Here is a 23819-nt window from a genome sequence, read left to right as displayed (position 1 = left end):
CCTTGTGCAGCTTTCTAGTATCACGCCCGCTTGCTCAGCAGTACTTTCCTTCCTTTTTTTCCTTTCCGACTTCGGTCTTTCTTATTCTTTGTCTCCGTTATAGCCACCTTTTCCCTTCCCTTCTTATTCCGCTAGGCTGCTATTCCCATTAGCCTTGCTTACCCTTCCCCCTTGGCAACTCTTGCATTGCTACTTTTCTCTTGAAGCCGCGCTTTGAGCCCTGCTCCGTTGCCGCTTGCTAGTTCCTTGCCGTGCAGCTCCTTACTCCCGGAGCCTTCCTGTTACGACAACCTCCGGTCTTTGCAGTGTTCTCCTTCACCATCGGAAGCTTCCTGACTTCAGCTTACTCCGGATCCAATTGCCGCGGAGCTTCATTTATCACTGGTACTCCTGTAAGGGCACCTACTGATACTCTGCGGTGCATAAAGCACAGACCACCCTGTCATCCTTATCAAGAACAACTACTAAGAAGGGAAGATCGCAAATATCACCTACATCGGGTTTTATTCCCCGGAGGGTTACCTGAGGGTGCCACCCACGAGGCGCTAGGAGCACAGATACTGGTCTCTTCAGCGCTTTCTGGGAGGCATACCATTACTTCGAACATACGACAAGAAAAAAGAATCCAGCGGAGGAAGATACAGCTCCGTGAGTACCCTTTGTTGTGCTATTATTAAGAGATGCACCCATCCCGCCATCCACACCTAGATGAACCATCCTTCCCCCACACAGACCAATGTCCCCCATCCCTACCATCAAACCCACACCAATGTGCCCCGTCCAACCCTCCAGACACACACCAATATGCCCTATCCCACCCTCAATAATCCATGCTACCCTCCACATGAACAGATGACCTATACCTTTCAGACCGACACTAATGTGCCCCCATCCATTGCAAACCCCACCAAAATGCCCCCATCCCTCCAGATCCACACCAATATGCCCTCATCCCTCCCCTAGACCAATGTGCCTGTCCTTCCCATCAAATCCACACCAATGTGCCCCCATCCCCTCCCTGCGGACCCACACAATTGTCCCCATCCAACCCAGGATGCCCCATCCCTCCCTACATACCCACACTAATGTGCCCCGTCCCTCACATCAAACCAACACCAATGTGCCTACTTCCACTCCCTCCAGAGCCACACCAAGATGTCCCTATCCCACCCACCATATGCACAGATTTCCCCATCCCATCCACACCAGTATGCCCTACCAAACCCTCCAGAACAGATGCCCCATACCGGTTCCAGACCGACACCAATGTGCCCCCATCCATTGCAGACCCCACCAAGACCTCACCATACACAATTCAATATGCCCCCACCCCGCCCTCCAGACCAACACCCAGATGAAGCATCCGTACCCCAGACACAGACCAATGTTCCCCATCCCTCCCCTCAAACACATACCAATGTGCCCCCTCCCTTCCCTCCAGACCCACACCAAGATGCTCCATCCCACCCTCAGCTGACCCATGCCACCCTCCAGACCAACATATGCCCCAAACCTGTTTCAGACTGACACCAATGTGCTGCCATCCATGGCAGACACCAAGATGCCCCCCACCCTTCCCTCCAGACCCTCACAAATGTGCCCCCATCCCTCCACAGACCCACACCAATGTGCCCCCATGCACTCCCTTCGGACCCACACCGTTGTCCCCATCTAACCCAAACCAGGATGCCCCACACCCCCCAGCAGACCCACACCAATGTGCCCCGTCCCTCCCATCAAACCCACACCAATGTCCCCCATCTCTCCCTCCAGAGGCACACCAATAAGCCGCCAACCCTCCCTTCAGACCCACACCCCTCCCCACTAGATCCACACCAATGTGCCCATCCCTCCCCAGACCAATGTTCCGGTCCCTCCCCGCAGACCCACACCAATGTGCCCCAACTCTTCCATCAAACCGACACCAATGTGCATATGTCCACTACCTCCAGAGCCACACCAAGATGTCCCCATCCCACCCTCTAGATGCACACAGATGTCCCCACCCCACCCACACCAGGATACCCTTTCCCACCCTCCAGAACAGATGCCCCCTACCTCTTACAGATCGACACCCATGTACCCCCATCCATTGCAGACCACACCAAGATGCCCCCATCCCGCCCTCCAGACCCACACCTAGATGAACCATCCCTCCCCAGTCCTGCAATGTGCCCCAACCTCTCCCTCCAGAGCCACACCAATGTGCCCCATCCCATTTTCCCCAACCCACATCTAAAGGACCCATGCTACTCTCCAAACCCACTGTGCCCCATCCCTCCCCCCAGACCCACACCAATGTGCCCCATCCCTCCCATCAAACCCACACCATGGTGCCCCCATCCCCTCCCCCCAGAGCCACACCACAATGCCTCATCCCACCCTCCCAACCCGCGCCTAGATGACCCATGCCACCCTCCTGACCCACTGTGCCCATCTCTCCCTCCAGACCCAAACCTCAGTCCTGCAATGTGCCCCATCCCTCCCCCACACTCACACCAATGTGCCCCATCCCCTCCCTCCAGAGCCACACCAATGTGCTCCATCCCTCCCATCAAACCCACACCAAGGTGCCCCCATCCCCTCTCCCCAGAGCCACACCACGATGCCTCATCCCACCCTCCCAACCCACGCCTAGATGACCCATGCCACCCTCCAGACCCACTGTGCCCCATCTCTCCCTCCAGACACACACCCATGTGCCCCCAGACCCACACCAATGTGCCCCATCCCTCCCATCAAACCCACACCAAGGTGCCCCCATCCCCTCTCCCCAGAGCCACACCACAATGCCTCATCCCACCCTCCCAACCCACGCCTAGATGACCCATGCCACCCTCCAGACCCACTGTGCCCCATCTCTCGCTCCAGACCAAAATCCATGTTCCCCCATCCCCACACCAATGTACCCCAACCCTCCCTCCAGATCCACACCACTGTGTCCCTATCCCTACCCCCAGACCCACACCATGTCCCTAGTCCTCCCTCCAAACCCACACAATGTGCCCCCTTCCTCCAGACCCACACCAATGTTCCCCATCCCACCAGACCCACACCAGCATGCCCCTAACCAACCATTCAGACCCCACCAAGATGCCCCATCCCTCCCTCTAGACCAATACCATAATGCCCCATCCTACCTCCACGTAGCAAGATACCCCTTCCAACAGATGCCCATGTGCCACTCCTGAACCACACTCAGCCCCAGCCAGCCCGGCCCCCTCTAAAACCACCCATCACAAACACACCCTCATGAAACATTAAATTACTCAATACCCAGCTGCTCAGTCGGGCATGGGCCTCTCCCCCACTTTTATTCTCATGCGGGTCTCCCGAGTCCAGCCGTTTTCACACCAGGCAAGATTCCAGAAACCCAGGCATTCAGCCATACGGTGAATATCTGCAAGACATTTAACCCACTAACCCAATTCGCATCCACTTCACCACACTGCTACAACACATAGACCCCACCAACAGCACATGAGGACTGACATCGCCCCGATACTCGCACCCAGTGTATACCGAGCTGAAGCTGCCAACAGAACACCACTCCTCCCACTATCCTACTTCTTCTTCACCCCACTAACCCATCCCATCTTCTCGTTTGCAGATCCGCCAGAGCCCCCCCCGTTGGTGATGGTGCGCGGTACAAATATCTTTAACATTTAACTCTATTAGCCCCCTTCGATCATTTAAACACCACCATCTCCCTTTAGCCCCCTTTGATCATTTAAACACCACCATCTCCCTGTTCCTTTTCTTAGCCCTCCATACCTTTCATGTTGAATAAGCTGAACATGACGTTTAAATGTAATTTCCCGCTTCCCTGTCTAAATCTGGTGTCTTCCAGGAACGTTCATGGTCCAAGAGCACACGGATAGCTGCTGTTCCAGCAGCCAGAGCCTTCCCGCTCAGATAAGACGAAGTCGAACGCTCCAGGGTGTTGCAGACACGTTCCCGGTATCCCCGCTGCAAGACAAAGGCACGCAGAGTCCGGTTGCACTTGCACCGGCAGCCGAAGCTTTCCCGCATCCCGCTAACTGAAAGTACTCGGGATACTAGAACCCCTTCATTGCTCCGGATAATCACACGTGTGACGTCAGAAGTCACGTGAAGAAGGGTGGGCGGGCCGTTGCTTTGGTCCGTTTCTCGGATGGGAACTAGTCGCTACTGTTCCGTGTGTGCAAGGTGCCTTGCCTGCGCACTCGTGCAAAAAAAATGACCAAGTGAACGTTTCAGAGCACGTGATGCACAGCACGCGCTGACGTATGAGCGGAGCGTTGCCATGGTCCGTTTCTCGAATGGGAACTAGAGACTACCCTTTACGAAACGTCATGTCCTGATTCCAAGCAGCATCAGGTGAGTGCATGCTATCCAGCTCTTGTAGTGAATGTTATATGCAATTCTTTTAGCATTCATTAACTTAGACGTTCTCACCCCTTTGTTATATTGTTAAGAGGAGCCCTTTTGCAACCTCTGGAAATGCACGTTGAAGCTGTAAGTCGTTGTATTGTACTTATCACATGTTGAAATTAAACATTGTAAGTATGTGACTTTCTAAACATCTGGTTTTGAAATTACACAGGTCAGCCTGTTGTTGTTGGTATTGTAGACACAGTAACTGCTCCGAAGCTCATTTACAGTACGGTTCAGGCTCTGGAATGCTCGCAGGCGCAGTAACTGCTGTGCAGTTACTACACAGACCCTGCTCTGGTGTAAGTGACTACATACATAATAATCATACATATATAATAAAGTGCTTCTGAGCTATCTTGAAGCACTTAACTTATTAGTGGTTTACTTGGCTTTTCAACCACACCTCAGCAAGGTGCGACACTACTATATCAGGTCAAAGCATAACTGTACCACTTATTTATGTCACCTAGACAGACCGGACCTACAAAAGCCAAAACTACTTACACATCTATAGTAATCAGGCCTGTTTCTTGACTCTGGCGATGCGGGCGGCTGCCAGGGGCGTAATTGCCCCGGTCCCTTGAGGGTAACATTTCCCTGGGTGTGGGGCGCGATTGCAGTGGGGAGAGTAGCCGAAGCACAGTAGTGGCAGCTGCAGTACATAGTACTTGTGTAACATTACAGAAGTCAGAGGCTCTCTGAACTTTTGCGCCACTTGGAGTGGGGGTATAAAAGGACGCCTTTCCTGGTGGCCGCCCGCCTTTGTAATCAAGTAGGAACAGCCCACACTACAGAGGAAAAAAGACAGTTGCCTTTGAGCGTTCCCGGCTTCCCGCTCGACACTCAAATTGCTTTCTACCCAGACATGTGAGCAAAGAAAGAAGACTGCATTGCCTCCCCGACTCGCTTATGTGCAAAACTACTCAGTAAGAAGGTAGGTACAGCCAGATGCTTCTGTTGACATTTTAGAAAATGTTCCTTTAAACTGTGTACATAGCGTTCGGCTGGTGTTCAAACAGTAGTTTGCATATAACCCGTGCATCCGTCCATTTTGGACCCCTTACATAGCAATAGCTCATTCCTACTTCCCCCCCCCCCAGAAAAGCGTGACATGAGCCTTGCTTAGTTTTTTGGCATAAAAAGGCCGCAGATTTATTTTCCACAAAATCATAAAACATACTGCACACATTAGTGGAAATACTTTGGAAGATGCGGCGACCGCTCCATGTCCAAAACCTGCTTCCCCCTTGTTTTCCAAAAGTCCATCATAGGCCCAACTCTCCCAACCCTTTGCGCCTGAGCCTCGCCTGCCCCTGCAGGTATCCGTGGGCGGGGAGAGTGCCGTTTCCTTGGGGGAAGCTGAGCCCTTGTTGTTCCCCCCCAGACGCCCCTGCCGTTTTAGGCTCCCAAGGGGCGCTGGTCTGGAAAGGGCGAAGACCCTTCCCGCTTTCTCCTGGCTCATCCGGAGTCTGTCTCTTGTGTTTGGTTGCCCAAACACCGCCACACCGCCTGCCGTCCTGCGACGTCGACGATCAGGCCTCCTGCTTGTCCTTATTTGTAGGGTGGGTGGGTGGAAAAACGAAGTCCTCGGTGGCAGGCGGGCATCCCACGCCAAGGCTGGATGATGCCTGCAGTGGGAACCCGCCTGCTTTAAAGGGGGATAACTCCGCCCCTTTCCATTGTCCCCCTTCCGCGGGCTTTTTCTCCCCCTTTGCCGCGCTCTTCTCATTTCCGCGGGCTTTCCCCGCTTTTGCCGCGCTCAGCCTTTCCTCCCCTCTTTTGAGGAGGGGGAGGGAGATTTAGGAGGAGGACACCGCCCGGGTTATCGGGGTGCCTCCTCCATTTTCGGATTTCTTCGTCGACACCTGGCATAACCCGTGCATCCGTCCATTTTGGACCCCTTACATAGCAATAGCTCATTCCTCCTTTCCCCCCCCAGAAAAGCGTGACATGAGTCTTGCTTAGTTTTTTGGCATAAAAAGGCCGCAGATTTATTTTCCACAAAATCATAAAACATACTGCACACATTAGTGGAAATACTTTGGAAGATGCGGCGACCGCTCCATGTCCAAAACCTGCTTCCCCCTTGTTTTCCAAAAGTCCATCATAGGCCCAACTCTCCCAACCCTTTGCGCCTGAGCCTCGCCTGCCCCTGCAGGTATCCGTGGGCGGGGAGAGTGCCGTTTCCTTGGGGGAAGCTGAGCCCTTGTTGTTCCCCCCAGATGCCCCTGCCGTTTTAGGCTCCCAAGGGGCGCTGGTCTGGAAAGGGCGAAGACCCTTCCCGCTTTCTCCTGGCTCATCCGGAGTCTGTCTCTTGTGTTTGGTTGCCCAAACACCGCCACGCCACAGGTGGGTTACCGCCCACCGTGGCTCCCCCCTGCTTCCTTCTTCACATTTCTTGGATTTCTGTGCCAAGTGTCCAGAAGAATATCTCCAACCCCATTGGTGACAAATGTACCCCAACTTCCATAATATACTCAAGGGAATTAAAAATAATCCAGCCGTGACTGCTCTGGCAAAAACCCTCAGAGGCTCCCTTTCCCAGGCTTGTCGGGTCAGCACCACCCAGACATAAGGCCAATATGTCCGTCTTTTGCTGTTTCCCAGGCTATCTGCGCACCTGCCGCTGCAGCTGCGCCCCCATCAACCCCGGCACCCCACCCATCCCAATCTCATTTCCTCCAGGCTGCTGCTGGTGGGGAAAGAAGGTGGCATGTCGATTTTAAGTTCCTGTCGGCCTGATGTACCTTCTCACAACCAGACCTCCTTCCCCCATGCCACCCGATGAGCACCAATTTTTAGAGATTATTCAGTGGAACTTAAGATGCTAAGGCCATGTCTGCTGTACTTCTGCCCCTGCCACCTTTCCCTCTTGCTCTGCCTTACCAGGGCGAGCCTGCTCTGAGACCCTTTTTCCTTTGTTCCAGCTCCATCCTGCTCCGCCTTAACCAGGGTGTGCCTGCTCTGGGACACTTTTTCCATCTGTCCCCTTTCCATCCTGCTCCGCCTTAACCAGGGCGGGCCTGCTCCGGGACACTTTTTCCATCTGTCCCCTTTCCATCCTGCTCCGCCTTAACCAGGGCGGGCCTGCTCCGGGACACTTTAAAGTTAGAATTTCAGGCACCACCTTTGCCTTACTTCCCCTTTCCCAGTCCTCTCGCCCCACAAGAATCCGTGGTCTTGTGCCGTCTTTCCTTACTGTTACATTTCCCAGAGTTTTGAGCTGGATTCTACTATGGGGCTCTGTCCCTACTGCTGACAAATGTCTGCCATCCACTGGGTTATACTACGGGGAACTTGGGTTGAACCGCCCATGCCTGCCCTGTGCAATACCTTTCCAAGAGCTTTGTGCCCTTGTGCCCAATTGCCATCCACTGGGTTATACTACGGGGAACTTGGGTTGCACCGCCCATGCCTGCCCTGTGCAATACCTTTCCAGGAGCTTTGTGCACCTTGAGCCCAATTTCCAGTGAGTTTTCCTCAGCCCCGTGCTGGACCGGGCGCTCACTCTCTTGTATATTCAACCAGGGACTCCATGTTCCACCCTTAGCAATTCATCTACCCCTTTACTGGACTCATGCTCCCCCCACCTTAAACTTGCTCCGCCTGCTGTGAGCTACCAACCGGGTGATTGCCTGTGCTGGACGGGAGGAGCTGCCTTTATAGTCCTTTGTTAGACCTGTACCTTTGCATTAATTTCCCCCTTGTCTCAGCCCAGGTACCATTTTTTCCTGTCCTGTGTGCACCGCCTCCCCTCTTTCACTAGAGGGCTCCCCCCTTCCATTTTACTTAACATGTAAGGCAACTGCCATAACCAAGAAGACTGCCTCTCCTCAGGCGTACCTAGTGGCGCTATCCCACAACTCACTTTATATCGTTACCTGCCGTGCACACCTTTACCACTGATACTTGATCATGCTCATTGGTCAGGTGCAAGGCTGCGCTGACCCTGCTACCTGCGCCTTTAAACACGTTCCTGCTTCTCTCAGCGCACCACCTTTTGTTTTTAAAGTTCAAGTACTTGAGCCCAAGCCAAACTGTTCCCCCCTCGCATCACTTTGCAGCTTTGTTAAGTGTGTGCGCCTGACAACTGGCCCCTTGTCTGAATTCATAATTGGGAATTTGAATTGCATTCATAATTGGGAAATGAAACCCATAATTGGGAATGCTCCTAGCGCCCTTTTCCATACTAGCCTTGTGGCGCTCCCACGCCCAACTGGCAAGAGGCATGCAATAATGCTCTTAGCGATATTTAGAAGTACGCGCCCCGTGGCGCTCCCCTTGCGCTGCCTCCCTCATACAATTTTCATGCGCCATGGCGAGTGCTGTACCTCTGGGTACTGTAAGGGGGTCAGGCCATTATGCTCATAGTGCCGTTAAATCATACCCTCCTCCTGGCACTCCCCTTTATCGTGAACACGTAATGCGATCGCGCTTATAGTGCCATACCTCTATCCCCACCTACAGCGTGAAGGAACATGAACCCGCTTATAGCGCACTTTTGTACAACGGGTCTCCTCGCGCTGCCCCATATAATGGAACCGGTCCTGCCATACTGCCTGCAGCGCTATTCTGTAAGGATAACCTTGCGGCGCTCCTACGCCCACTGGACAGAGTAATGCCATACTAAGTTACCAGGGTGAACCCCCAATTGCCCTTAGGGATCCCCGTTTCATCAACCCATCCCGTCCAGGAGAGGCAACAGAAGCCACAACTCCTTCCCCAGCTGAGCTGCACAACCCATACATTAGCATCGCTCAATATGTTCCCGTACCCGTTACCCTAAACAACGCAAAGGGCGAAACTATGGAAGCATATATAAACAATTAAACCAAGAGTGAATGGATGATGCAGAAATACGGTATACCACTAAAGTGACAAGCTGACCTGCCCTCTTTAATGTTCTTGCGCACGAAACAAGGTGGCCCTTTAAATTTCCTAGTAACCCACCTGGTGTGCGTTTTCCGCGTGGTACCCGTGTTTAACCCCTTACTGGACCGACGCTGCACCCTACCCTGCGTGATCTCTATTGGCAGCCTCGCTCCCTTTCTGCTGCAAGCCTGGTTGGTATGTGTCGCCCAGCCAATTTCATTCTGATCTTTGTAGTCCCCAACCGCGGGGATGGCCGAAGCCAGGCTCTTTTATTCTCTAGTTGTTCTATTGTTACAACCCCCAACGGCGGCTTCTACCCGCCATTCAAACTGTATAGCGTATAAACGACGCTCTGCGACGAACTCCCTTGCATCAAATATGACCGGCGACCTGTTACACAGGGAGCCCTGCATGCCCTTATCCTAATTCATCATCCGTTCATTAATGAACCTTGCCGCCAGGTCCCAGCCCCCATGGACGTCTCCCGGTTAGTAATACTGTGCACCGTAAATTGCCTGGCGATATGTGCCAAGGCCCTGAACACCTACTCCTAATATTCCTGCATCTGCGGGCCAATCCCTTAAATCACCTTGCGCATAAACCTGCGCCCTGTATGCCCGCCCTAAACCAGTCAGCTACCTCATCCTAAAAAGCGCACCCTGTACCTTGTTTATAGGCGTATAACTGCCATCTTTGTTTCTAACGTGTGGCGCGAACATTCAGAAAACGGCTTACTCACTTGGTGACCGTAAGCATAACCTGCCCCTGGATGCCCCGCTCTAATCAGTAACTTAAATCATCCTAACAAATTGCGCCAAGAAACACTTAGGCGTGTTATAAATGCCATAACGGTTTCTTAACGTGCGGGGCGAAAGTTAAATAACCATTAAATAACTGCCGTGCATGCAACCAACAAGTTGACCACCAATACAACACAGCACAACCGCTTTGTAAGGATACCTGGCCGCATTTCTAGACCCCCCAATATTTGTGTATGACATATGATAGTTTGTTTATAATGCGCTTAATACCCCAGGGTTTCTGAGCGCGGACCGAACCTGGAGTGCTTGGTACCGACGCCCTTCCAAGGCGAGCACTTTGTCCCCAAGGCTATCCTCCACCTCTTTATAAAGTATGACTGCAGCTTTAAAACCCTCATCGGCCAACCTTCACACTGCTATGCCAACAACAATCACCTCCCTGTTCCTGGTGTGGACACCCCGATCGCAACTGCAACATTTCCCCCACTGTGTGACCAGAGTGGGTATACGATCAGTACCCCTAGCCCGACAACCAAAGGTGCAATATGCAACTTACACCGCAAGTACTGCTGCCGCTACTATTAATGTGCGAAATGTGACATTGAGAAACGGCCTACTCACTTGGCGACCTTAAGCATATACCTTCACAATGGTTGCACCGGCCTACACCAGTAAGCTACATCATCCTAAAAGCGTGCGCCATGAAACACTTGTGTATAGGCGTTTTACAAATGCCATATGGGTTTCTTAATGTGCGGTGCGAAAATCCGGGAACCACCTAATCCCTTATCAACCTTAATCATAAACCAGCACAAAGGATGCCCCGCTCTAAGCCTTCAGGCTAAATCACCATAAAAAAGTGTACCAGGAACGCCTGTTTATAGGCGCGTTCTGTTAGCTTGCCCGTTGCATGCGCCTTGCACCCCGTGCATGGGAAACACCCCCCAGCAAATGCATCATAATTGCACGCCTCGCGCCCTGATGTATACAAGCATGCTGGCAACTGCACATGGACAACTATCTTCCTATTGCCCTTTTATCACCCTTGTGGCCCACATCCCCTTTGTGGCTGCCTACCCGCGGGGCAAAGCAGCCCCTAGCCAGCACATTTACCGCTGGGTTTATACGAAATTGTTTAAACAACCCTGCACGCAAAAAGGCATCTAGAAAGACTTTGTAGGCTTGCATATGTATTTATTTAATTTGCATTTTTGTAGCGCTCTGGGGGCATCGAGGCGCTGTTACGGGAATATGCCTTAGTTGCATAATTATAACGTGCTTAATGCCCAGAGGTTTCTAAGCGCGGACCCGGGGATTTAACCTATGCTGCTTCTTGTCGTCTTGTTTGCAAGGCGTGCACGTTGCCGGTGAGCTATCCTGCCGGTCTTATCACAAAATTAGCAACCGTATACTGCAGCGGTTTCCGGTAACAAATCCGTTAAACTTTCCTTAAAAACCCCCATGACTATCCCATGCACACCTTAAGCATGCGCACCCCCAACGGCGGCTTCTACCCGCCATCCAAACTCCATAGCGTATTGAAATACGATGTGCCGCGCGAAGACCATGTAAAACACGCATGAACATCCTGCGTGCATGCCCCGCTTTCGACCTCGCCGCCTCCTGCACGAATTCTGCGCACCTCGAAGGGGGGGGGGTAAACAAACCCCCCCTCCCACGTTTCAAGTGTACATAACCTCTTACCTAATTAATTACAACGGACCCTGGGCAAATAACAGATTACCCCCAAGACACCCATCCCGTGCTTAATCGACCCCGGTATCCACCAGCGTGCCTCTCAAAAGGCCTACCGTCAACCGTGCTTTTTTCTTCGTTCTAAGCTGTGTACCTGCCAGGCCGCGGCAAGGATCAACAGCGGGCACACCTCGCATTAACCCCTTTCAAAACGTTTTCCCGAGCCACAGCCCCCAACGTTATGCAATACTTTCAACCAAGTACCCGCCACTTCCTTGTTCCGGCGCACCCCCACTTAAATGCCCTTACCCGACGCACCCTTGTTGCTGCGGCTACCACGTCTCTTTTTCCGGAACCCGAGCTCCTGCCAACCGGAACACATCTTCTTCTGGCACCGAACTCTAACAGCATCCCGAAAAACAGCCTTCCTGCACTGCTCCTGGAACGAAAAAACGAACTCCTCGGTGGCAGGCGGGCATCCCACGCCAAGGCTGGATGATGCCTGCAGTGGGAACCCGCCTGCTTTAAAGGGGGATAACTCCGCCCCTTTCCATTGTCCCCCTTCCGCAGGCTTTTTCTCCCCCTTTGCCGCGCTCTTCTCATTTCCGCGGGCTTTCCCCGCTTTTGCCGCGCTCAGCCTTTCCTCCCCTCCTTTGAGGAGGGGGAGGGAGATTTAGGAGGAGGACACCGCCCGGGTTATCGGGGTGCCTCCTCCATTTTCGGATTTCTTCGTCGACACCTGGCAGTTCAGAGTGCGTTCTCGACAAGAACGGGTAAATGGAAATATTTTGTTTTACACTTTCCTAGCCCAGATTTTTTTCCAACTTGTAGACGCCTGCCTCGGTTGGATCGAGTGCGTGTATTGCTTTGCTGTGTTACTGCTTCCCCTTTAGAATGTGTCCCGTTCCCGAAAAGGTAAATGGCAGAACGTAGCTTCACTCTGTTGAGTCCCAAAAAAAAGTCTAAATGGCAGAAACATTTCTCAGAGTTGAAAGTGTATATTGGGAGTTGCTGCTGTTCTGGGCACATTCAGCTGCAACCTTTCTTCTTCGTTGGTTTTAATTGGTCAGATTTGAAACTTGGTACTGTTTTTCTGCAGTTCGCAGAACTTCATTTGTTTAGAGTTAGGATTCGGGGCAGGAACATATGGAATTAATTACACTTCTTTTCAAGGTTCCATTGAAGTATTATCCCCATGCAAATAGTTCTTTGTCCTGGCGGGAGTTCTTTCTTGTACTGAGTTGGCTGCAGTGGTGAAGCTAGGATTTCTCGACGGGGTGAACCTGCGCTGTGTACACGTGGGCCTATGGTAAAGTTCCCTATAAACCAAGGTGAATATATTTGATGATACGGTTTGTTTGCTTTTGCTCGGTCCAGCGGACAAGATCCGAGTTGGAGCTTTGATGGTATATCTCTATTTCATTGTTTAGAACAGTAAAAGGGTACTCTTTTTTCATCGACAGGGCAAGGACGATGGGCAGAAAGGTTCTGACCAGAATTCGAAAACGCGGGCAGTGCAAAGATCTCTAGAGGTTTACATGTATGTGTAACTCGCCCTATGGGGTAAGCCCCTGGCATGGACATATATACAGGTTTTCTGCTGCACAACAGTAATCTGCATACACAATAACTCTGAAGTGTGAATATTTGACCACTAGTAAATGCAATGAGCCAAATGCCCACTTTTTGTCACATGCTTTCCACACTCTTGTTTTTTTATAAATAGGCAGGAGAAGCACTCTCTAATCCACTTGTACAGGGAGCTGCCATCTGCATGCGTTTCAATTTGCTTTTGTGTAAAGGTTATATCAACAGGCCTACAAGTACGAGAATGCAATCTGATATGTTTATTATTTCAGTCCAGAAATGGGACTACTTGAGATCCTGTCCTGTGGGTTGAATTACTTTAAAAAGTTCTACGCCGGCCCCTGAAGGCCATGTGCAATGGACGGATGGTAGAAGTGGAACCCATTACTATATTTAAAATGGTTTCTGCCGTTTAATAAGTGACCAAATGTAAGGTGTCTTTCACTGTAAGAGATTATGCCTAGCAGGTGTAAGGCTCAAATAAGGACAGCCATGAAGACAGAGTGAAAGAGATTAAAGTGGGACAGAAAATGAGATAATCAAGGAAAAGGGGAGGAAAGCCAGATTAAGAAAGCAGGAACGAAAGAGAGGAAAATATAGGCCATGTACAGGAAGCAAAAGGGGGGCAGAGATTGCACGTGAGAAATGGAGGCAATGGGTGGTTAAAGGGTAAGAGTGAGATGAAAGAAAGCTGAGGGTAGGGGGAGATGTGACTCGCAGGAGGAGGAGTTGAAATGTAACTGGGAGAGAGCACTGTGACCAGACTGGGTAGAGACCGCTGTATCACACTTGCTGTGAAATGCACACCAGAATGTGCAAATTGGCTAAGCTCCAGGACTGCAGGAGGACTCTGTGAAGTGGAGTCCAGCCCTCCGTGCCCATGTTTCGTCAGAAGAGTTGTTTGCTGACTAGTACTTTCCTTTGGCACAGAGCACCCTCTGGGTACTGAAAAGTGAACACTCATAGATGGGTACTGAAAAGTGAACACTCATAGATGTGCCAGTAGTCAGGCTGTAGTGACCTGTATCCTATGTGGGAAGTTGGTTCTAGGTGAAGGGAGGGATGCTCTTACCCTCAGGCCACACCCTGCTTTTTATTTACCTTTGTGTCCCTTGCTTCACTCTGGTCTACCAACAAAGCTCGCCGGTACTCCTGTGGTGTTCTGGTTCCTCACCTCTGTATTGTTCCATTTCGGTTTTTGCTTTCTTAATGGTTAAAACAAAGACCATTCAGTTGAGGAATATTGTATTAGATCGATTGAGTTTTTGGTCAGATGCTGCCTGCCTATTTCACCTGGATGTTAGGAAAGATTTCATATTTTAATATAATTTTCCCTCCATGTGTCAACCCCCAAACCTTTTGCTGCTGTTTTACACCCTGATCTAACCTTTGCCAGAGAAGCGCAGCCCTCCGCCGCACTCCTCTGGGCTTTCGCTCAATTCTTATGGGGAAACTGACATGCACTTAAGACAGTCAGCACTGGGAGACTTCGTTTCCCTTAGTCCTTTCCTCATGTTGCAGCTTTTGTGCAACATGTAACAAGAGTGCAATGTAACTTACTTTACCGCACTCTTGGGTCTCTAGTCATTCCAAAGGCCATAGAAACTCTCGCTGGACTTATTATGAACTGTGCAGGTGTGTCATGGACAGGACTGGTGGCAGCTATCATTTGTCTTATGTTTTGAACCCTTTTTTGCCATGTTATCCGCGCTTACCGCGTTTGGCACAAACAAGTGGCCTGGCTCCAAAATGGCCATGCCACGCGGTTCTTTGTCCTGTCCTTTGGCCATGTTGCCTCTTCACCTTCCCCCAGGTCGAGCCGCCTGGGTCAGTCCTCATTTGGTCATGCCCTTTCCCACGAAACCCAAAGCTTTCACAAGCTTTTGCATGCCTTGTGTGTGTGCCTCCAGGATGTGGGCTGGGATGTCTGTTCCCAATACACTTCCTGGGTGCCAGAGAGTCTGGAGTGTCCTGAATGCCTGGGACCACCGTGGTCCGTGATTGGTCCACGTATGGAGTGTTTGTTTGTGAGCAGATCTCCCATTGGGTCCTCTCCGTTTTGGCGCAAAGGGAACTTTGGATAAGAGGAGGCCGAAAACACCACTACCATGTTGATCTCCTGAGTTCACACCGAACAAGGGATAAGGAGCCAAGTATCCTGCAACAAGAAGCAGAGTCGAGGAACCGCTGGTGGTCCGCTGGAAGGTTTGGCACCCTGAGCCCGCTGTCGTCCTGCGAGACCCCTCTGCATCTCATCGTCCTAGAAGGTCTGCGAAAGCGCTTCGACCCATTGGAATAGTGGGACCAACTATTCTTGGCACCTTCATCAAACCCCGCAAGTAAGTCTCTTCGGAAGTGTCCCTGGGCCAACTAGTGGGCTGACCAGCTTACATGGGACGTTTTGCTCTGTCACCGCCGCCGTTTCGGGGAAGCCCTCGAAACTTGGCTTACTGCTAACTCTGTGTCCACGGCACCCTCACACCGAATTTCGTACACTTGGCATTCCCAGGTCTGAAGTGAGACGAGTGCGCCCGGACCAGAGTAAACGAGGTTGCCGTGTTGCCCTGCTGTGGTAACAACCTGTGCACGTTCGCTGCATCTGTGACCACCTTGACCCTGAATCCTGCTACCGCAGAATCTACACGGTGTCGAGACCTGCTTGTCCCATCCGAACCTGCCAGCAACGTGAACTGAACTGGGGAAGTCTGGGTCTGCCTGCGTCGGGGACCGGTGGCCCCTAGCGTTGGAATCCATTTCTTTTCTACCGCTGTTGCGAAATAGCGGAACCATCCCGCACTCTCACCCTGCCTCTGCCCGCAAGCGGAGGTCTTGCTTGAGTAATGGGGACTTGTTCTTCATCGCTTCATCCACCTTCCGGAACTGTCAGAGACCCTTGAAGTGACCCTATTTTGTCCACTGGCACAAGCACGTGCATGTACTATTGAGCATAAGGCTCCTCTCTTCGTAGGGCTTGAACTGCCTCTTAGTTAGGTGAATTTCTGATGTCGAACTGGGTCTAATGATTACTTGCACTGCCTGTTTTCCTCCCCATCTAGGTGGTCTAAATATTTCGTGCTCCTAACTCCTTAGACCCCTCGGTCTTGTGTATATATATATCGTATTGATTGTAATGTGTTGGTTTACGTTAGTTTTATTGTGATTCTTTGCTATGGTCGATGTTACAAAGGCCTTGTAATAAATGTGTCTATATTTTTTATGTAACACCTGTCTGGAGTAATTTGTAAGTGTCCTTGCTTTGTGTGCTCATTGAGGTCTTTCAGACACCCTAACCTGTCCTTGAGACTTAGTCTTGACCGCCGCCATCGCTACCCTGATTGGTATGGCTTGTCCAGAGGTTACCCTGTTCCAAGAAACTAGGCTGGCCTTCTGAACCTCTGCCCCTCTAGGTCAGAGTTCAGAAATCCGTCTTAGCACTGGAGGCTGGGATCTGTACTGTAGATAAGTAGGATTTTTCCACTGTATGGCTATGTGAAATGAGTCAGAGGCTGTGATCGAGACCTTCTGCCTTTTCCTTCCACACAAATAGAATTATCTGAAAGCACCATCACTTTAAAAGTGACTTTCAAATGACAAACGGCACTCCAAAAACTACTCAAAAATCGGGCCTGATTTGACCTGTTGAGGTCATTGGTGAGAGGTAATTGAAAGGAAACCCTGTAAACAATGTGCCATATGGTCCTAATTCAATTACCCTTTTCTCCGAACCAAAAGTTATTGCCTCTCACAAACCTTAAAGTGCAGTTCATGGTAATGAGTGGAGTTTCCAGACTACCCTCTTACCCCATCTGCCAATTCAGAGTCTTGTTTTTTTTTTTTTAAATTTCTTTATTAATTTTATTCAAACCAAACAACAATACAAACCAAACTTGCAGTGCAATTTATATCAATTCCAATAAACACATTTAGTTTTTAGTCACTGCTCTCCCAATCCCACCCCCCTTTATGAGCCTGTTTGTTCTTCGCATTCAGTATCTGCTTCGTGTGGCAGAGTTTCGCTGCCCTTGGATTCCGTTGGATCCGATACTACTCCGAACATTTCCGCTATCAATGATTTCCATGCCATCAGAGAGCCCATTTCCTCCTCCCCACTCATGCTGCTCGCCTCCTGCCATACCATCGTTTCAGCCTCCGCCCATTTCTGTAATTCTTTCCACCACACCTCCACCCTTGGTTTGTGACACTTCTTCCACCGCATGGCTATGCTACGTTTGGCAAGCACATATGCCAAATCTTTCAATTTACCGACATGTTTAAATTTCAGTGATCTGGGGAAACCACCCAGCAAGCAGGCCCAGACTGTATCTATGACGAGCGTGACCCCTTTCTCCTCTAGTTTTTGTGCTACTTCACCCCAGAAGCATTCAATTACCGGGCATGCCCAAAACATGTGTATCATGTCAGCGTTCTCCTCATCGCACTTAGGACACGCCTGGCGCCCAACGTTTTTAAACTTGTTTTTAAACAAGGCACGTTCCCACATCCCATCCTCTATAGGGGCTCCCGCTTCCGCTTCCCATTCCGATATTAAATGTACTAATTCCTTCCCGACCCTAGACATCACCATCTCATATAATCTAGAGATCTCATGCCCCCCCTCCGATATGTCATATATTGCCCCAATAATAGCATCTGGTTCCTCTGTCAAAATTGTTTCAGGCCACGTTTTACGAATCTTCTGCACCATTCTGTGATACGTAACATATTGACCTGTATGTAATCCCGTTGCTTCCCCAAGTTCTCCAAAATCCCTTATGGTCCATCCTTGCCAAATGTCCCCTAATGTAACCAGCCCCACTGATTGCCAGTAGGTCCTGATAATCACCCTCAACTGCTTATCCTCCCTCGCCAGTGCAACCAACGGTATCTGCGGGAGCATGGGACAGGGTCTCCCATTATCCGGCAAGCTCTACGCCACATTTTCCACCCAGATATCATCATCCCATGGCGCTCTTTCATTTCTGACTCGGGCAACCAGATCATTTCCCTTAAGACAAATGGAGTACAGTCCTGCCCAAACAACCTATGTTCAGGGGTCTCTTCATCAGAGAGCCACTTGGCCACATATTGCAGTTGACCCACTACATAAGCAGCCTCAGAATTAGGTAGTTTAATACCACCTTTTTCATAGAAGTTCTGCAACTTCCATAACGCCACTCTGTTCCGGGTGCCATGCCACAGGAAGTCTCTACACATACTGTTCAGCTTAACAAAGAACTTCTTAGGTATCATATATGGAATTTTACTAAAGTAATGTAAAAGCCTAGGTAGGACCACCATCTTAAGCATTGCTCCTCGTCCCATCATTGCTAGGGGCAACTTCTCCCAAAACCTCATACATTTCCTGATTTTCTCAATGGCTATCTCGGTGTTACACTTATGTTCCTCTTCCGCCGTGTGGTACACGTCTATCCCAAGGTAACGGAAAGAACTCGCCGCCCATGGTATTTGTAGCACCGGCAACCTTTCTACAGGGGTTCCCACATAGCCACCTAGCGGGAATATGCTGGATTTTTGGGGGTTCACCGCTATGCCGGACAGCCTGGCATACCTCTCCATCACTTCCAAAATGTATTGGAGATTTTCTTCCGGGTATTTTAGATATAATAACAAATCATCTGCATACAAGGATATTAAGTGTCGCTCTCCTCCCACCTCAATACCTATCGTATCATATTGTTGCCTGAGTTATATTGCTAGGAGCTCCAGGGCTAGAATGTAAAGCATCGGGGACCAGGGGCACCCCTGTCTAGTGCCTCTGCTAAGTTGCCATCTCTCAGATATTACTGATCCCGTTCGAACTCTGGCCAACGGTTCACTGTATAGCATCTTAGCCCATTTAATATAACTCGGCCCTACTCCATATCCCCCTAGTGCCGCCAACAGCCATGGCCACTTAACCGAGTCGAAAGCTTTAACTGCGTCTAGTGACACAATCGCCATTTCGCCTTCGCTGCTACACCCCCATTCAACCACCCGATGGAGTCTCCTGTGGTTGTGAGTTCTGTTCCTACTCGGGACATAGCCCGTTTGATCTGGATGAATTAATTTGCCAATCACTCTCCGCAATCTGTTCGCTAAGACGGCTGTCAATATCTTACTGTCCTGGTTCAGCATCGATAAGGGCCTGTAGGAGCCACAACTATGCCCTGGTTTATTGGGCTTGGGGAGCAGTACTATAATCGCTTCTCTGAGCGACTCCGGCAGCCGTCCTACCTCAAATGCTTCGGTAAGCATTTCTAGCATAGAGTGGAGCACTTCCTCCCAATATACTTTATAGAATTCACTAGGGAACCCGTCTGCACCTGGAGTTTTGCTGGTGGGCAACTGCTTCACTACCTCTTCCAATTCCTCCAAAGTAATTGGTGCATCCAGCTCTTCCCTCTCTTCTTCACTTATCTTGGGCAGTCCTATATCCTCTAGTGTTTCAGCTATCTCTTCCGGGCTGCTCCTCTCACTATCCTCATATAGCGCCTTATAATAGTCCGCAAATTCATTGTTGACTCCTTCTTGAGTATCCACTTCCTCGCCATTCTCTCTAGTTATAGTCCTGATCGGAGGTCTAGGGGTTTCATTCTTGTATAACCAAGCTAGAAGCCGGCTCGTTTTATCACCCCCTGCATGCTGTCTCTCTGTGTACTTTTTATAATTGAGATTACAGAGCCTTTCCCAGAGTTCCGCGCACTGCTGCTGTAATTTAAGTACTAGCTCCATATCTGCATTGCCTCTTCCCAGTGCTTTTTCAAATTCCTCCTCTGCTTTATGTAAGTCAACTATTACTCCACCCTGCAATCCCCTTGACTTGGATATGGCAACCCCTCGCATCACCACTTAAAGGCCTCCCATAGTGTTCCCGCCGAGTCAACACTGCCAGTATTCACCTCAAAATAGTTAATAATCTCATCTCTTATGTCCTCCCTAAAGATTGGATCCCTGAGTGCCTCCGCACGGAGGCGCCACGTTGGAATCCGCGCTCTCGGGGGGCAATATTGCCATTTGTGGATCAAGGGCGAGTGATCTGAGAGGACCCTCGCTTTATAGTCTATATGGTTGCTCTCTGTCATCACATCTGGAGTGGCGAAGACATAGTCGAGTCTTGTGTGCAGCTGCTGCGGGGCTGAATAATGTGAGTATTGTCTATCATCGGGATGTTTTGTTCCCCAAACGTCTACCAGGCCAAAATCATCTAGCAGCGTCCGCAATATTCTGGCCGCCGGGGTGGGCCTATCAACCCTATCATCCGACCTGTCTATCTTAGGATTTATTACACAATTGAAATCCCCACCCCAAATCACTGCACTGCCCACACACGCACCCATGGTGGTGCACAGAGTTCTGAAGTATGCCGCCGTGTTTTGGTTAGGGGCATACGTATTCGCAATACATATTTCTTTATTCTCTATCAACCCCTTCAATATGACCATCCTCCCGTCTGTCTCCACCACTTCCTTGATTAGCTTAAAGGGAACATGCGGCGCCACCCAAACAAGCACTCCCCTAGCATAGGCAGAGTATGATGAGCCCACCACAATACCTTTCAATTTTTTCCCAATTAGCTCTAATTTCTCTCGTGTCAGATGCGTTTCCTGTAGCAGTGCAATAACTATCTTTTGCCGTCTCAAATACAGCATGACCTTATTCCTCTTCAAATAACTGTTAAGTCCTCTGACATTCCACGTTATTATCTTAAGTTCCCCCATTGTTCATTAATACTTCCCCTTCTTACATCAGGCCAGTCCTCCCTGCTCACACAAAAACAGTTCCCTCTCAGTAGTCCGCATAGGCTCTTGTTTAAATCCAAACTCCCCATAACTATATACACCTTAAACTCCCCACCTCCTCCCCCTCCCCCACCCATCCCTTCCCCAACAACATCCCCCCCCCAACGGTTGCCCAGCTCCATTCCTGGATCTCAGGCATCCCCACATCTAGTCATGTCCGCACTAATCTGTGCTCAGGGCTCAGTAGGGTGAAGTCGCCCTAATGGCCACTTAACTACTAATATTTCGGGGTAGGTTGCCTTCCTCCTGTCTCTCCTATTTTCAAATGCTTATGCTAAATGTTAACACTACATAGCTGTCAAGGGTATCTTATCCACTATATTCTAGTCCATGCAGAGCTCAACGCTCAAAAGTCAATCATTGTTCAACCAGACTCGCTTCCTCAGTATACTAGGATCAATTTCCCACTTAACTCCTCACCATCCTCAACACAAAATCTTTAATTATCTTGTCCGTGCTGGCCCCGGTCCGCCTCTTGTTCCGGGCAGCCTTGCAGGTCCAGCCAAGTCGCCACTTCCTCCGGGGTATAAAAAAAAACACTTTGCTTTTGTGTAGCACCTTCATCTTCGCCGGGTACAGAAGCATGTACTTAATGCCTGCCGCCCGCAACCTCCTCTTGATGGTCATGTAGTTGTATCTCTGCCTTTGCACCAGCATCGTGTAGTCCGGGTATGCCGTGACATTGTTGGATGCTTTTTCAATTGTTTCGCCTTTGCGAAAATATTCCAGGATCGTCTCTCTGTCTCTGTAATTCAAGATCCTTGCGATGATCGGTCTCGGCGGAGCCCCAGGCCGTGGCTTCCTCATCAAGGCGCGATGCGCTCGTTCTACCGTGAACCCCTGCGACAGCTTGTCTGCCCCTATCTCCTGTAGGATCATGTTCTCCACGTAGTTCGTGGGGTCCTGGCCTTCTTCCCCCTCCGGTAGGCCGACCACCCGTATGTTATTTCTTCTCGCCCTTCCTTCTGCTTCCACCGGATTCTCGAGATTGGCCACCTGTTGTTTCAGCACATGCACTTCCTTTGTATTATTCGCACTGGCGTCCGTGTTGGTCTTAACTGCTCTGTCCAGCCCACTTGTCCTTTCTGCCAATGCTCTAACATCTTGCCTTAACAGAGTGAGTTCAGTTCCTATCGTATCAATCTTAGTCTCCAAGGCTGTTCGTAAATCCGCCATTGCCGACCCCCATTTAGTGCTCAGTTCTGCAAAGGCATCCAGAATCTGGTGCTTGTCTCCATCTGGGGCAATTTCCACAGGGGTCGCAACTGCGCTCTGTGCTGATGTTGTAGGGGTTCTCTGCGTTTTTGCAAAAACCTCCATTGTGGATTGTTTGGTCTTAGTCCTCGAGCTTTTTATTGACATAGTGTCCCCTTAGCTCGTGTACACTCCAGATCTGTATTGGAATCGTAGCTCCACAGGTTCTCGTGATTGCTGGGGTTTAACTTATTGTTTGTATTTATCAAGTCCCCTTGAAATAATAGCTTCAATGGATTGTAGCCCCCCACGTAATACTACTAGCCCACAGTGTTTATTAGCACAGCGTCACTACAGAGAGGGCTCCGTGCGTGACTATTTTAATCCTGCAAGCATTCCAATCCGTCTCTCTTACTTATATCTTCTGTGCAAGTGTCTTGTGCATAAGCAGAACGATTGTTTAATCTACTACCTGTCGTGCACAGTTTGCACCGAGGTCACGGCATCCAAGCCTCCAAGCTCACCAATCCACTCTATATCATGTGCCTGGATAGGGTCAGCAATAAGGTGTATAGCACAGACCATCCAGCCTCCTGCCTTTGCCCAGCAGAGCGGCTCCAATGTCACCACTTGCCGGTGAGTTTCTGTTCTTATGCAGGGTCTGTATGCTGTTCTGGTGTCTGCTCTTCATAGATAGGGCTGCCTGCCTGTGTTGTGAGGGACCCGTGATACCATGGCATAAACGAGTACCACCTCATGTCAATTTCATATTTGAATTCTCTCTGGGCTCTCTGAGAGAACTCGCACTGTAACAATGTATCACTGTGTGCAGTGTCTGCCAGCAATACCACTGCATGTCAGTTTCACCGCTCAAACTCGCACTGTAACAATGTATCACCGTGTGCTTTCAGAGCACTGCGGCTCGTTTTCTTTCAATTCCTTCTCCACTGAGTGTGCTGCCAGTGTTGGTCACTCCTGCGAGCCCCCTGGCTCGTGTTGCTATCCTTGTTGTAGTGCTCCGGTTCCATGGGACTGCAGTGCTGGGCACATCCTTTGTTCTTAGCAGGGCGCCATTTTGGGAGGCTAGCTCGCGGGATCTTCACTACTTTCACAAGCTCACAGTTTCTTTAAACAGCTGCTCAGAGTGTCACGTCCAGGACCACTGTATGCACCCAATATTCATGTAGCTGCAGCTATAAATCCACGTCTCTCAGCAGGTTTTAAATGCAAATATCGGTCGGATCTCGGTCGGCCCCAGTCTTGTTTTGTTGTAGTTGGGTAACTGCATATTTGGTTGAGAAAGGGATTGACACTAGCAATGTGAGATGGTGAACTGGAACCTGTCAGCCAGTGGTAGGAATTGGCATACATCGTATTTGTCCAAATGCTAGAAAAGTTTTGTTCAAATAGGTATAGCCATGATGTAGCATCTCCAAATTTGGCCCACTTTCAACTCGGCACCTTTAGAATGGAGCCTCTTTACTGCTACTTTGCT

The 23819-nt window shown here is 50.2% G+C and overlaps 1 protein-coding gene and 1 long non-coding RNA gene across 7 annotated transcripts in view; one reads left to right on the top strand and one right to left on the bottom strand.

Moving 5' to 3' along the window:
* LOC138514137 (uncharacterized) overlaps positions 1-4212 on the bottom strand; it is a 168619-nt gene extending 164407 nt beyond the window's left edge. For all 3 annotated transcript variants that reach the window (XR_011281877.1, XR_011281878.1, XR_011281879.1), the window contains exon 1: positions 3775-4212. This is a non-coding gene — a long non-coding RNA (uncharacterized lncRNA). The remainder of the gene's footprint in view (positions 1-3774) is intronic.
* A 46-nt stretch (positions 4213-4258) lies between these two features.
* Positions 4259-23819, top strand: part of LOC138514136 (zinc finger protein 420-like) — a 1401466-nt gene continuing 1381905 nt past the window's right edge. For 3 of the 4 annotated variants that reach the window (XM_069629436.1, XM_069629435.1, XM_069629434.1), the window contains exon 1: positions 4259-4359. The gene's annotated coding sequence lies outside the window, so the exon portion shown is untranslated. The remainder of the gene's footprint in view (positions 4360-23819) is intronic. The other variant, XM_069629437.1, reaches the window with a different exon arrangement.

The sequence above is a fragment of the Ambystoma mexicanum genome, chromosome 12, assembly GCF_040938575.1.
Source record: "Ambystoma mexicanum isolate Mex_15411 chromosome 12, UKY_AmexF1_1, whole genome shotgun sequence".
NCBI classification, from domain to species: Eukaryota; Metazoa; Chordata; class Amphibia; order Caudata; family Ambystomatidae; genus Ambystoma; species Ambystoma mexicanum.
Note: the sequence above shows the minus strand (reverse complement) of the source record. Positions and strands in the feature narration are given on the sequence as shown.